Raw genomic sequence first — 13,324 nt, 5'->3', positions numbered from 1 at the left:
TTCTGTGCTTCTCTGAAAGCAGACGGAGTAAAATGTCTTGGGTGCTTATTACACACAGGCAATATCTCAGATCATTTCCCCAGCTGTGGAACAGATTGCAAACCTCATTTTAAAATTACCTAATGTGTATTTAAATTGATTAATTAATATGCTCCTAGCATCATTTATGAAACACAAATAGTTACTGTGACATTTCTGTGAAATAAATTTAATTCTTACAATAATCATCTCTGCCCTTCCCTTCTATCCTTTCCTCAGTTACATATCATTGAAAATTATAAATGATTTGATATTCATGACCATAATAATGAACAAGCAGGATTCATGGGGCATAATCGAAAAATTACTTCGTATGCTTTCTCCACTATCTCTTTGTGATGATTACGTCTGTGTTGACTTGCCTGGACTAAGGAATACCCAGGTTGCTGGTAAAACATTATTTCTGAGTGTGTCTGTGAGGGTGTTTCTAGAAAAGATTAGCATTTGACCCAGTGGTCTGAGCAAAGAAGATCCACCCTCGCCAAAGCAAAAGGCCATCATCCAATCCATTAGAGGCCTCTAGAAGGAAAAGAGCAGCAGAAGAGCAAATTCTTCTTCTTAAGCTGAGACACAAACTTCTCCTGCCCCCAGATATTGGAGCCCCTGGTTGTGGGGTCTTCAGACTTGAACAGAATTAACCACCAGTTTCTCTAACTTGCAGTCCTAAGATCAGGGGAATTTTCGGCATCCATAATACCCCTATATAGAGCGATATATAGTCTATCCCTTCTGTTTTTCTGGAGAACTCTATTAAGTTTACTATGTGGGGTTGGGTATTTCCTTGTCCTTGATTTAAATTCAGGACAGTTGACATGACCTTTCTAGTCACCAAAGACTCTTCAAGTCACTCAAAGTCTAGAATATCAATCACAGTTTTGTTATCAATGTGTCCGATCTAATGCAGCAAACTATTCCATGCACGTAAAGATGAACTTTTTCCTTCCTTCAGCTATAGCCTGCTGAACACTGGCCACTTGTCCAGGAAAGACGGACATGGAAAGACTGCTCTCTCCATATTGCTAATTTAGGTGACTCCAATTTCTGAACCCAGGCCCTCATTCTGGGGATAAGATGGGGGAGGAAGAGGCAGCAGGAAAATTCTTCCTTGACCAAGTCAGATACTATGATCTAAGGAAGGCTGGTAATCTGACGGTGTGGTGGGCATTTAAAGCTGACTTCTTCTCTTGACTTTGGAATGTGACCTTTATTGTCTTGGGCCACAGCTAACACAGAAACTAAAAAGGTTCCATTCTAACATCCGATTACATGTATACTCATATTTCTATCAATTGGTTTATCTTTATTTTTTCAGTAAAAACATATATATATACACACATGTATATCCATATATACATATGTATGTATATGTATGTGTGTATGCATATGTATATGTATGTATGTGTATATGTGTGTATGCATGTGTGTATGTGTATGCATGTGTGTATGTATATGTATGTGTATATGTATGTATGTATATGCATGTATGTATATGTGTGTATATGCATGTGTGTATGTATATGTATGTGTATATATGTATGTGTGTATTATATGCATGTGTGTATGTAAGCATCTATATATATAAACCCCACACACAGATTCTGTTGACATGGAAACTCCTAGAAGCCACTCCCAATAGTTATATACAGGGTGAGCATCCCTAATCCAAAAAGCTTCAAAATGAGAAACTTTTTGAGCACTGGTATGACACCACAAGTGGAAAATCCTACTCCTGACCTCATGGGTCATAGTCAAACACTGGTGCTCTAAACTATTATATAAAATTACTTTTACATTATGTGTATACAAGGCATACATGAAACATAAACAAATATTGTGTTTAGATTTGGATCTCAAGTTATTTTATGCATATTAAAATATTCCAGAATCCAAAATTTGAAGCAGTTCTGGTCCCAAGCCATTTGGATAAGCAACACTGAACCTGCAACTGCAGAAAATGAGGTCTAAGGGTGGGCTCTGGGGAAAAGAAATGCCGGTGGGTCCTGCCCACTGTGCTGCTTCATTCGAGTCCTCACTCGTTCTGACCCTGCTTTCCTAAGATAGGGGGGTGGTCTAAGGCCATACCACCCTGAATGCGCCCCATCTCTTCTGATCTAAGGGGAGCAGACGGTGCTCATAAACTAATGGGAAAGAGTCAGCAGAGAAGGCATGGGAAACATCTGAGAAGACCACTGATGAAGTCAGGACCTTAAAGGAGAAGGAGAGATGGACTTGGAACCCTGGGAAGAAAATTCTTAAGGGAAAGAAAGAAAACTTCACGATCTGAGATACTTTCTCATAAACTTAATTTATTCAACTTTTCAATTTAATATTATCTTTTCTAAGATCATGTTAGATGGTTGCTTTTAACACCCTTAATTGAAAAAAATTGAAATTGGCTCCCCTTAGGTCTCTAACTTGTTTTTGAAACTTGGGTAACCCTTCAGACCCAAATCTGAATACTCTGATCCTATCTGATCCTAGTATCTCTGAGCTGCTGACCTCTTTCTCCTTTCCCTTGCTCCTAAAGGATAAACACCTTTTCTGAAGTTCTCCAATCTTACACTCTTTCATCATTCCGCTGGTCTTTTTACCTGTATCTCTACCGAAATTGCCTTTGGTTAAGGTCACACTGAGCTCCTAATTGCTAAACCCAATGGCAACTTCTTCATCTTCATAATTAATATATGACTCTAATAACAGCTCCTCTCATCTTAAATTTCTGTATTTCCTTTGCAGCCCCAGCCTCACTCTCTCCTGGTCTTTCTCTTGCACTCGGCGCTCCTCAGCCTCCTGCTGCGGACTCCTCTGTATCCTCAGAGTTTTTCTACTGAAGGACTCTTCACACTCCTCACCCCCGCTGGGCCACCTCATGCGTGGCTACTATCACCCATTTGTGTTCTGACAATCCATAGGACTATCACCCCATGCACTCCTGATAGCTCTATGAGGCCACTGTTACCTTTCCCAGGAGTTCAAACCCTGCTCTTCAGGAAAAGGAAATGAGCCTGAAAGCTAAAGAAATTTGCCAAAGTTTCCACTTAGTGTTAGGAAAGTATTCAATCCACAAGCTTCCAAATCCAAAGGTCATTGTCCTTCAGCTCTAAAGCAATTATTTTAATGATAAGACAATTATAAAGTATTTGAAAATTGGGTGCCATGGTTTGAATATGGCTTATGTCCCCCAAAGGGCTTCATTGTGTTTAAACGTTTGGTCCCTGGGTGGCCCTGCCAAGAGGTGGGACCTTAGGCCATAAAAGACATGAAACTCCTTGAGTTATTTTGAGAGGACAGTTATAAAAGGAGCAAACCTGGCCCTGCCTGTCCTTTTTTTCTGCTCCTGGTTCAAGATGTAGTCACGTGCTTGTTCCCACACACACTCACAGCTTTCTATTCACCAGGATGAAACGTCACTAAACTGTAACAGTGCCAGCATGTGCCCTTTAACCTTCCGAACCGTGAGTTAAATAAACCTTTCTTTTTCATAAGTGGTCTTCGTCAGGTATTTTGTTACAGAGACAAAAAGCTGAATTATAGGGCTGTGACTCAGTGGTGGAGCACTTGCCTAGCAAGTGTGAGGCACTGGGTTCGATCCTCAGCACCACATATAAACAAATAAATAAAGGTCCATTGACAACTAAAAAAAATATTTTTTAAAGAAAGCTAAAGTACTGGGACAAGAGGTTTCTATGTTAATGAAGTTCAAGCATTTTAAAATAAGGAAAATTTTTTAGAGTCAAAGTTTCCTTTTCTATTCTCATCTGTCTCTTGCTCTCTTCTCTTTTCTCTGAAGTGGTGAAAGAAATCTCAACACATTTTAATTTGTGACTTCTCCTTTTATCTGACCATGGAGTCAGACAGTGGTCCACACCACATGCCACAGGACCCATCTTGACTCCTAATTCTAAAGGACTAACAGAGACAACCTGTCTAAAGTAGAATGAAAAAACAGTAGACACTAGGAGGACCAAGACAATGCTAATCAAGCAGAATAAATAACAAAAGCTAAAGGTAGCAGATTGAAATATAGAAATTCATGAAACTAAAGGTCTTGCTGCTAAATTGTTATATTTGTCTCATCCAGTAAGATAGACTTTTTATAGAACGATGACTTTCAGTTCCATCAGACCCAGGCTCATTTTTATGACAAATATTTTATAGGTTACCCTTTTATTATCCTGAAATGAAACTCACAGAAAATGTAGCCAAACATATACACTCTCAAAACAAAACAAATAGGACATCCTAACTATAATATAAAGAAACACAAAAGAAAGTAAACTTTAGTTAAGTAGTACATGTTTTAATTTGTAACTGTTGTGGCAGGACAAACTAAAAGAATTTCTAAAAACCCTTGAAGGAGCATCACCCTTGAGAGAGCAGTAAGAGTGTGCAAATTAGCCATGTTGGTAGATGTGAACCACCAAAATTGCATGAAATTATAAAGAAAGTCTATTTTTAAGGACATCTTGGTCACTGAGGTTGCTGCTACTTTGGAACATGTGTTTGAGATGTAGTAGTTGTCTTTAATCATTAAATCAATGGAAGACTGTTGAGTTTCATACATTGAATACACATAAATTGAAGTATAAAAATATATGAAGACTTTATAAAGCCTTTTTGGAATTAGGAAATATCTCAGATATCCCAAAATTAGCATATTGTCACCTACAAACTCAACAGTTTGTACTTGTTAAGAAAGTAATGTCAGGTATAAAAAAGCTAACGGGGGTCATAATGGCTACCTCTTAGGTCTGGGAAGACATTGTCTTAATGTATGTAAAGTGCTCAATAAATGGTAGCAAACTGTGGTACAAGCAAGATACTTCTCTATATCCGGTATGATCTCTAGAAGTTGAATTCAAACCTCCCTAGTGCCTACCTATGAGCATAAAGCTTTTATAATGGTAAGAAAAATATTCCCAGGAAAAATATTCTCAGAAGTATTTTTAGGTTCTTAGGAAGATAGATCTTCAAGATAGAAGATCTTGAAAGATAGAAGCATCGATAAATTGGACTTGCAGGGGAAGGCTTAATTAGGTAGAGTTTTTAAGGGTAAGAAACTCCAATGATTATTTTTATTATTTTAGGTTAAAATCTGGGGCAGGTCTGAATGTTAAGCACTCCTGAATGTTGCTGACTTAATAAGCTGCGCTCTCCACACACACACCTGCTCTCCTTCCTTCTTTTTACACTCACATGTCTTAGCACACCGTTTTTCTTCTGTCAGCCAGTTGAAGTGGTCAGCATCCAGTGCAATGAAGAATCCAGGATGTTAGAGTTCACTGCCTTTCAAATGACCTACATTGCCTGTAATGCTACATTTCAAGTTTCAGCGGAAATCTAGCTGAGATTTGCAACATACTTTGCTGCCATCGCCACATTCTTGAACTCATATATAAATTCATTTCAAAGTGAACAAAATACTCATTACTACAAGAACTGGAAAGATATAAAATTTATTGTCCATTCTCAAAGTTTGGATTATGGTGATGAGCACTTCAATATTCATGTGTAGAAAGAAATGATTAAAATCTAGATGACTTGTAAAGTGCCTTCCAATTTTAATGCTCTATGACTCTATTATTTCTACACAGTTGAATCACTGGGAAATTAACACAGCACAATGAAATAAGGCAATTCATGATTCAGGCTACAGGAAGCCTTGTCTCTTTGTAGCCAAAGGTATTTCTTTGCCTACTGAGCTAAAAATGTAACTGCATTCTGCAACCTATGCATACATGTTCTAATTGATGGGAGGCAAAAAAAAAATTCGGTCCAAAGTGCCAGCAATTCCTCTGTGAGCTAGTGTAGCAGGGAGAGTGTGGGGTCAGTGAAGCATCAAGTTACAGACTAAATTAAAGGTCTGCAGAAGAGTGGCAGGGTCTAATCATCTACCCTCTGAGGCTGCCAGAACTGGATCCAACACCCTTACTTACAAAGGATTATTCCACATAGGCTGAGCATTGAGCAGACTAAGGACTTCAAATATCTTAAAAAAAAAAAAAAAAAAAAAAAAAAAAAAAACTTCTAGTTCCAAATAGAACTTTGTGGAATCATTTTCTTGAGGCTCTTAGTTCTGTCACATTAAAATTTCCATGAAAAAAGTAATCAAAACCTAATGCTTACAATGTTCCAGCCACAGAGAAAAATATTGTGGGTTTTTTGTTCCTATTAAAAACATATGTTACATATATATAATTATGCTAAGTCCCAGATCCAGCGTACACACATGTACACAAAAACCTTAGGAAAATAATAATAGTTTTGCCTAAACCAATAAAATTTATAATATGATACTGTACTCTGTCCATAACTACTCTCATTAAACCACCATTTTGCAAAAGTCAGCAAGCAGTGAGTATTTCTGCATGTTTTGTGGCATGGGCTGCAAACACCAGATCTATAGGGATGGATTAAGGCCACTTTTAAAATTCAAACACAGTGTTTTCTAGCCTTGGTTGGGCTGAATCATGTACATCTGCACTATTTTTCCTGGGGGAGAGTTAATTTTAGAAAGGAAAAAAAGTTTGCCAGGAAAACAATCACATTGGCTCAATAACTAGACAGCAAGTCTTTTCTTAAAAGTTCAAAAGGCTTTATAGTCTCCAGCTTGTCCTCAACATCCTTGAAAGCAAGTACTGAGTATCATCCTGATTTCATAACAGGCATTTCATTTCATAAAAGGAAATACTTGCTTTAATATTATACCTATTACACCTATTTTTGCAGGATTTAAAAAAAATTAGTCCTTCACCTCAATTTACCAAAAGACAAACAAACAGCAATACTTATTTCCCCTGGGAGTCACCTTCTGATGGTTTGATAGGCACTAAAATGGCTCAGGTACATATACGGACCCACACAAAAAGCAGCAGATACGCATACATGCAAAGTGAAAGATGGAGGAACAGCATTTGTGTAAATACAATGTAATTTGTAGGCTCTCTTAACCAATTCAAGGTAGAAGAGTTTAGTGCAAATAATCATTCCTTCCCCTGGTGCCTAGAAATAATAATCCATTTGAGTCTTTTGTCTTAAAGTAAGCAACAGTTAAAAACTACCAGCGGCCTGTATTCTGAAACTGACAAGTCAAGGGAGTGGTGAGTGAAGAATTTTTTTTTCTTTTATTTCTGTGTGTGTGTGTGTGTGTGTGTGTGTGTTACTAGAGATGGAACACCCTGAAGCCTTTTACCAGCAAGCTACATCACATTTTTTTTTTTTTTTAAAGACCGTGTTTCACTCAGTTGCCCAGTCTGGCCTCAGATTTGCCATCCTCCAGTCTCAGTCTCCGGAGTAGTTGAAGTTACAGGCATGTGCCACCATACCCTGCCACACCCTCAGCCATTTCTAGTTGTGATGACCTAGCCAGGAGAGTGTAGCTCAGTGGTACAGTGCTTGCCTAGCAGGTACCAGCACTGATAATTTTTCAATTGATATTTTAAAGCTAACTCGTCTATTTTGTATAATTATATGCATCAATAAAAATATTTTTAAAGTAAAAGCTTACTCTACAACCAAGTCTCTGCGAAGTATGGCATTTCTCCCCACCCTATATATATTTTTTATTTTTTTAATTTTATTTGTTCTAATTAGTTGTACATGACAGTAGAATTTTAAATGAATGCTAACCCTCCCTTCCCAAAATTGTCGTCTCAGAACCACAGATACCGCACCAAATTCATCAGCTGGAGGTCTGGCTTTCTCTGTTGCCACTCTGCTCTAACATTTCCAGGTGCGGCTTGGCCACACTGGGTGCCCCTTCTCTCCCCCTTACTGGCTTTTTTCGAGTAGATTTTTTTTGGAGGGGGTTTTCGCCATCACTTGAGGTGCTTTTTAAATGCAACACACACGGGCACACCCCCCCCCCCCAGATGTGAACCAGGATCTCAGGGCGGGGTCCCACGCCCAGTAAGAGCTCTGTGCTGTGATAAAGTTCGAGCACCGCTGTCATTCAGGAAACCTGTGGCCCGATCCTCGTCTTTAAGGGGGACCCCATCCACTGTTGGGTGCAGATAGGAGGGCGGTACGTCCACCTTGATCAACAGTCAGTGTGCTCACAAGCTAGGGCAGGGTCGGAGGACGGGTGTGTCCCGGAGGAAGGGGTTGCGAGTTCTCCGCCTGGAGAGCATTGCAGCCCCGGGGGGAAATCGGGGTGTCGGCGTTTGCCACTCACCTGGACAAGGCGGGGAACCTCCCGTCTCCCCGAACCCAGAGCCCGGGGCGCGGCGTTTCCGAAGCCACCCGGGACGGGGAGAAAGCGACGGGTGCACCGTGGAGAGGCGGCTGGGGTCCCGCGGGCAGCGGAGCAACACGCTGGGCGCCGAGGGATCCCCGGACCCGGCCAGAAGGTGACAGCGGGGGAGACCGAATCTGCAGCTGGCACGGCGCGGCCGGCAGCGCAGGGCGGCACCCGCGCCCTTACCTGAGCCCGAGGTCCGCGCACCGAGCAGGAGGGCGCAGGGGCTCCAGCCGCGGCTTCGGGCGGCGCAGGCGTTCGGCCTCCGGGCGTCTCGGCCCCTCCTGCGGCTCCTGCGGGCGCCCGGCCTCCTCCGCCCGCTCGCCCCTCCCGCGGTGCCCCGCGCTGGTCGCGGCCCCTCTCCGGCCTTCGCGCCGCTGCGCGCACCTCCCCCAGAAGCGCACTCCCCTTAGGAAGGAGGCAGCGCAAGTGCGCCTGCAAATTCCGACGCTGGGCAACCTCAGAAAACCCGTTTGAAACCTTTGATCTGTTCACCGAAGTTCAAGGCAGCATTTACATTCATCCTCCGCCCTCTCTCTTTTGTCTTTACCACAACATCACTTAGTGCTCGGGATTCCTGTACAGATCGCGTTCTGAGACTCGCCTGCCAGTCACTTAGATTTTACCAAAACAAACCTTTCATTTTATTATTTTAAAAATGCAAAACATCCTCGACATCCCCACTACTTAAACTTGGGTTGCCAGGACCTTTCATTGGCTGCCGGAAGGATATGTTCAGCTCCTCAAGTCAGGGCAAGTCTCCTTTGCCAGCACTGTTGATGCCTGCCACCTGTCACCGCCCAGAGTCCCGGGAGGAACCTTGATTACACCTTGATTACTGAGCCTTCCCCACCTGAGCCTTAGGAGAGACCCGCTTCTGAGGCTCAGTTCCAGGAAGGAGCAGGAGGATGTGTTCAAAGAAGAGGGGACCTAATGGAGAGCGAACCAGCAATGGGCAGAGCTTCCTGAATAATACAGAAGACAGGAAAGGATGGGAAGAGAGCCAGGAAACATCCCCTATCACTAGCGTGCAGGAGCTGGGAGTGACATAATCCCCACCGGGAATGTGGAAGGTGCATTGTCAAACGACAATCTACTTATTCATTGGCCCATCAATATAATATATAGTTATGGGAGAGGTTAAGAGTAGTATAACATTATTCAGTCATGTTATAACTTATAGGCTGGTAGGAATTAACTTCTTAATCATTTTATAACACAGAGCCCTGGAAATGCAAACACTTATTAAAGGACCTTCATATTAATCCTATTCTGAATTTATCAAATAACTTTCTAACCTGAGGGCTCTAGATGTGTGTGTGAGGGGGTACTTCCTAATTACTTGTCAGATTTCTTTACTGGGCAAGAAGTAGATGTTGGAATATAAACTCACTAAAGTTACTGTAAATAGGTGTTGAGGATATAAAAGCTAACAAGACAACATCCCTGTCCTGCCCTCATGAAGCCCAGCAGGGGGACAGACACATAAGCTTAGGGGCAAAAGTAGATGCTTTGATGGAGAATGCACACACAGAGGGCACTATGCCTGAGAACTCATGGGTAAGTGTAATTTGGCCTGGAGTAGAAAAGTAGGAGGAGAGTTTTCTAGTAGAGGGGAAAACATGAAGAGAAAACCAAAAGAAAAAAAAATTGGCAATTCAAATAATTTAAGGAAATTCATTATGGCTGAAGGACCATCTCTGGGTGGGGTGGGGCAGGGGGGCCTTTAGGGGATGACTGGAAAGAAGAATGGAGGTATAAGGCTAGAGAGGTCAGTAGAGGCCAGATCATGTAGTGTTTTCTAGGTCACATTTTAAAAACTGCACTTTATTCCACAGACAAGAGGAAAGCATTGTGATATTATTGGCCAAGTAATATGAGAGATCAATTTTTATTTGAGAATGACTACTGGCTGTAGGCAGAGAATAAATGATGATAGGAGGGAGGATGAAAGTAAAGAGGACCTATAAAGGAGGAGGACTCTAAAAGCGACACTTGAATCAGTGAGTATCAACATACATATCCTCGTGCCTGTGTGAAATCTAAGTTCAGTCCTAGGACAAGTCCCCAGAGAGACAAGTCTTGGAAGGAAGGTATAGCACGAAGAGGGCCAGTGGTAGTAGACAACTGAGAAACAATAAGAGGTGAACTGAAATTAGAAATAGATAAATGACTTTTTAAACTAAATGTTTTAATTATATAGTGACTATCTCACATAGCTCAAAGATAAAAAGAGTATTGATTTGTAACAGAGTAGCAGGATGAAGAGAAATTTGACACACAGGAGCCACTTTGGTATATACAACATGCAGTCATCCCCCAGTGTGGGATTGGCTCCAGATGTGTGTGGGGGGGTACTTCACGAGGATACCAAAGGTATCTGAAGGTGCTCAATACCTTATATAAAATGGCACAGCATTTGCTATAAGCATCCCACCTCCTTCCCCATGATTTACATCATCTCTACATGACGTGAAATGCCTAATACAATATAAAAGTATGTAAATAGTTGCTATACCATATTATTTAGGAAATGATTACAAAAAAATACTATACATGCTCAGGACACCTGCAGCTGACACATAGCTGTCTACCGGTCTGAGGACCTGAAAATCAGGAACACTGAAGGCAGGAGAAGATCAATGTCCCAGCTCAGTCACAAAGAGTCTTTTTGTACCACACCATCCCCATAGGGGAGGTAGCTGCTTTACTCAGTCTCTATGGTGGTCAATCTTGATTGTCAACTTGATTGGATTAAAAGACAACTAGAAAATTGGTAAAGCACACTTCTGGGTGTATCTGTGAGGGTGTTTCCAGAGATGACGAGGATGTAGAACAGCAAATTGACTGGAGAAACTTACCCTGAACGTGGGTGGCACCGTCCCATAGGCTGAGGGCCCAATGGAACAAAAAACAAAACAAGACAAAGCAGAAGGGGAAGCCTGCCAGCACGGGCGGCTCAGTTCTTCTTGAACAGGTGCAACTCTTGATGCTGCCAAGCACCTACCTGTGGACATGAACTCCAGCTTCTTCAGCCCTTCAACAAGGCTCACACTGACTCTCCAGGGGGCTTCCTGGCCTCCGGTCTTGGTCTAGGGCCACATCACTGGTCCCTCTTGTTCTGAGGCTCCATCTTCTTGGACTGTATAGTTACTGGTTTCTGTCTCTTCAGCCTGCAGCCAGCCATTGTGGGACTCTACAGCCTCTGATCATGTGTACCAACCTCATAAATCTCTTCTAATTCTATATTATCACATGTTATATTATATATATATGTTTATATATATAATATCATGTGTGCATGTGTGTGTAATGGTTCTGTTCCTCTATAGAACCATGACTAATATAGTCCCCCAGTTCAAACACTAATCTCTTCTGGAAACACCCTCCTCACAGACACATCCAGAAGTGATGTTTATCAGCTCTCTGGGCACTCTACGGCCTGTGGAGTTAATGTACATAACTAACCATCACATTGTTTGAACTCAATCCTCTTTCATCTTCATTCTTCTCTCTCCCTGCAGACTAGGGCTTCTCCCACTCACATACCAGAAAAATTTCCCACCAGTCCCTAACTTTATATGTTGTAGATCCAATTACCAAGTGGAATCAATATTTTTCTCTCTCAAATCCATATTCCCAGAGAGGAGACTAACTGGCCTTACTGAGATAAGTCACGATGTAAAAACATGCCTACAAGAATTCTTCATCTACCTGTATGGATTTCAGAGGCTGAGGGGAAGGACAGCTCTTCAGAAAGGGTGCTTCCGCAAGACAACTCAGTAGATGTTTGCTCTAAGGGCAGAATTGCAAATAGCACCATAGTAAAGATAGGAGCCAAGTACTACAGGGACACATGAAGCGTGAGGACCAGTGTCTCAGCTTCAGAGACATGAGAAATGCTCCATTCAGAAGGCAATGCTTTTAAAAGGGAAGAAAAAAGGAAAGAAAATAGAAAAATAATAATAAAAAAAAAGAAAATAGAAGGCAAAATTTTGAATCTTACTAGATTAATCTGCTTGCCAGTTATACTAGCTAGTCTATAGAATTTGTAAGATTATTCCTTGTTTGGTGGACTTGTTTTTTGGTTTGGAAAGGACAAGATAAGGCTCAGGGAAAAAGCTTAATAACAGTTAAGTCAAGAGCTGATCTGGCCTGAGAGAAAATGGGGTAGGCACGAGAGATATTTAGAGGACAGAATCCCGATTTCCTGATGTGAGGAGTTGGAAACAAGGACATGCCTGAGATGACTTCCAATTGTCAAGCTCACATGACAAGGTAGGCAATAATGAGATTAAGTAAAACAGGAAAAAGAGAAGATACTTGCTAGAAAATGAATTAGGTTTTTTATAACGTGGAATTTTAAATATTGATGAGATATTGAGCAGAGGTATACAATAGGCACTTGTTAGTAGTGTGATACTCAAAGAGAATAATTTGTTAAATGTATTGATTTGGATTTTAAAAATCTAGACCCATTGATATCATGGGGGTGGAAGAGATTAGCCATGGAAATCATGTACAGTAAAAGAGCTAAGGGCCCCTGGTAGATCCCTGAAGGACGTTTGAGAGACCACCAGATACAGCAGAAGGAGGAGAAGCAAGAGAAAGCAATGTCATGGAAGAGAAAGTAAATTTCTGCAAGGAGAGGGCAAACAGTGTGAAACCTGCTGTGTAGAACCCGATATCAGAGAATTCAAGGGCGCAGTGGAGCACACCTGTACTCCAAGACTTGGGAGGCTGAGTGAGGAGGATTGCAAGTTCAAAGCCAGCCTCAGCAACTTAGCCAGGCCCTGAGAAACTCAGTGACACCCTGCGTCAAAATAAAAACTAAAAATGACCGGGGAAGTGACTGAGTAGTCAGGCAGCCTGGTATCAAAAAAAGAAAAAAAAAAAAAAAAATGGACTGGGGACGAAGCTCAGTTCAGTGGTCAAACACCCCTAGGTTCAATCCCCAGTTTAAAAAAAGAAAAAGAAAAAAGCCTTTCAACTCGATTATTTGGAAGCCTTTGCTCGTCTCTATGAGCAGTTTTCCTGGAATGGTGGAGA

General features: G+C 41.5%; 1 protein-coding gene across 2 annotated transcripts in view; it reads right to left on the bottom strand.

Moving 5' to 3' along the window:
• RNF144B (ring finger protein 144B) overlaps positions 1 to 8,593 on the bottom strand; it is a 149,243-nt gene extending 140,650 nt beyond the window's left edge. The window contains exon 1 of one of the 2 annotated variants that reach the window (XM_079147096.1): positions 8,462 to 8,593. The gene's annotated coding sequence lies outside the window, so the exon portion shown is untranslated. Of the gene's footprint in view, positions 1 to 8,212; positions 8,438 to 8,461 lie in introns of those variants that run through there. The other variant, XM_079147097.1, reaches the window with a different exon arrangement.
• Between the last annotated feature and the right edge of the window lie 4,731 nt (positions 8,594 to 13,324).

Source organism: Sciurus vulgaris (assembly GCF_902686455.1).
Source record: "Sciurus vulgaris genome assembly, chromosome: 7".
NCBI classification, from domain to species: domain Eukaryota; kingdom Metazoa; phylum Chordata; class Mammalia; order Rodentia; family Sciuridae; genus Sciurus; species Sciurus vulgaris.
The sequence above is the reverse complement of the archived record's forward strand: the minus strand, read 5'-3'. Positions and strand labels throughout refer to the sequence as shown.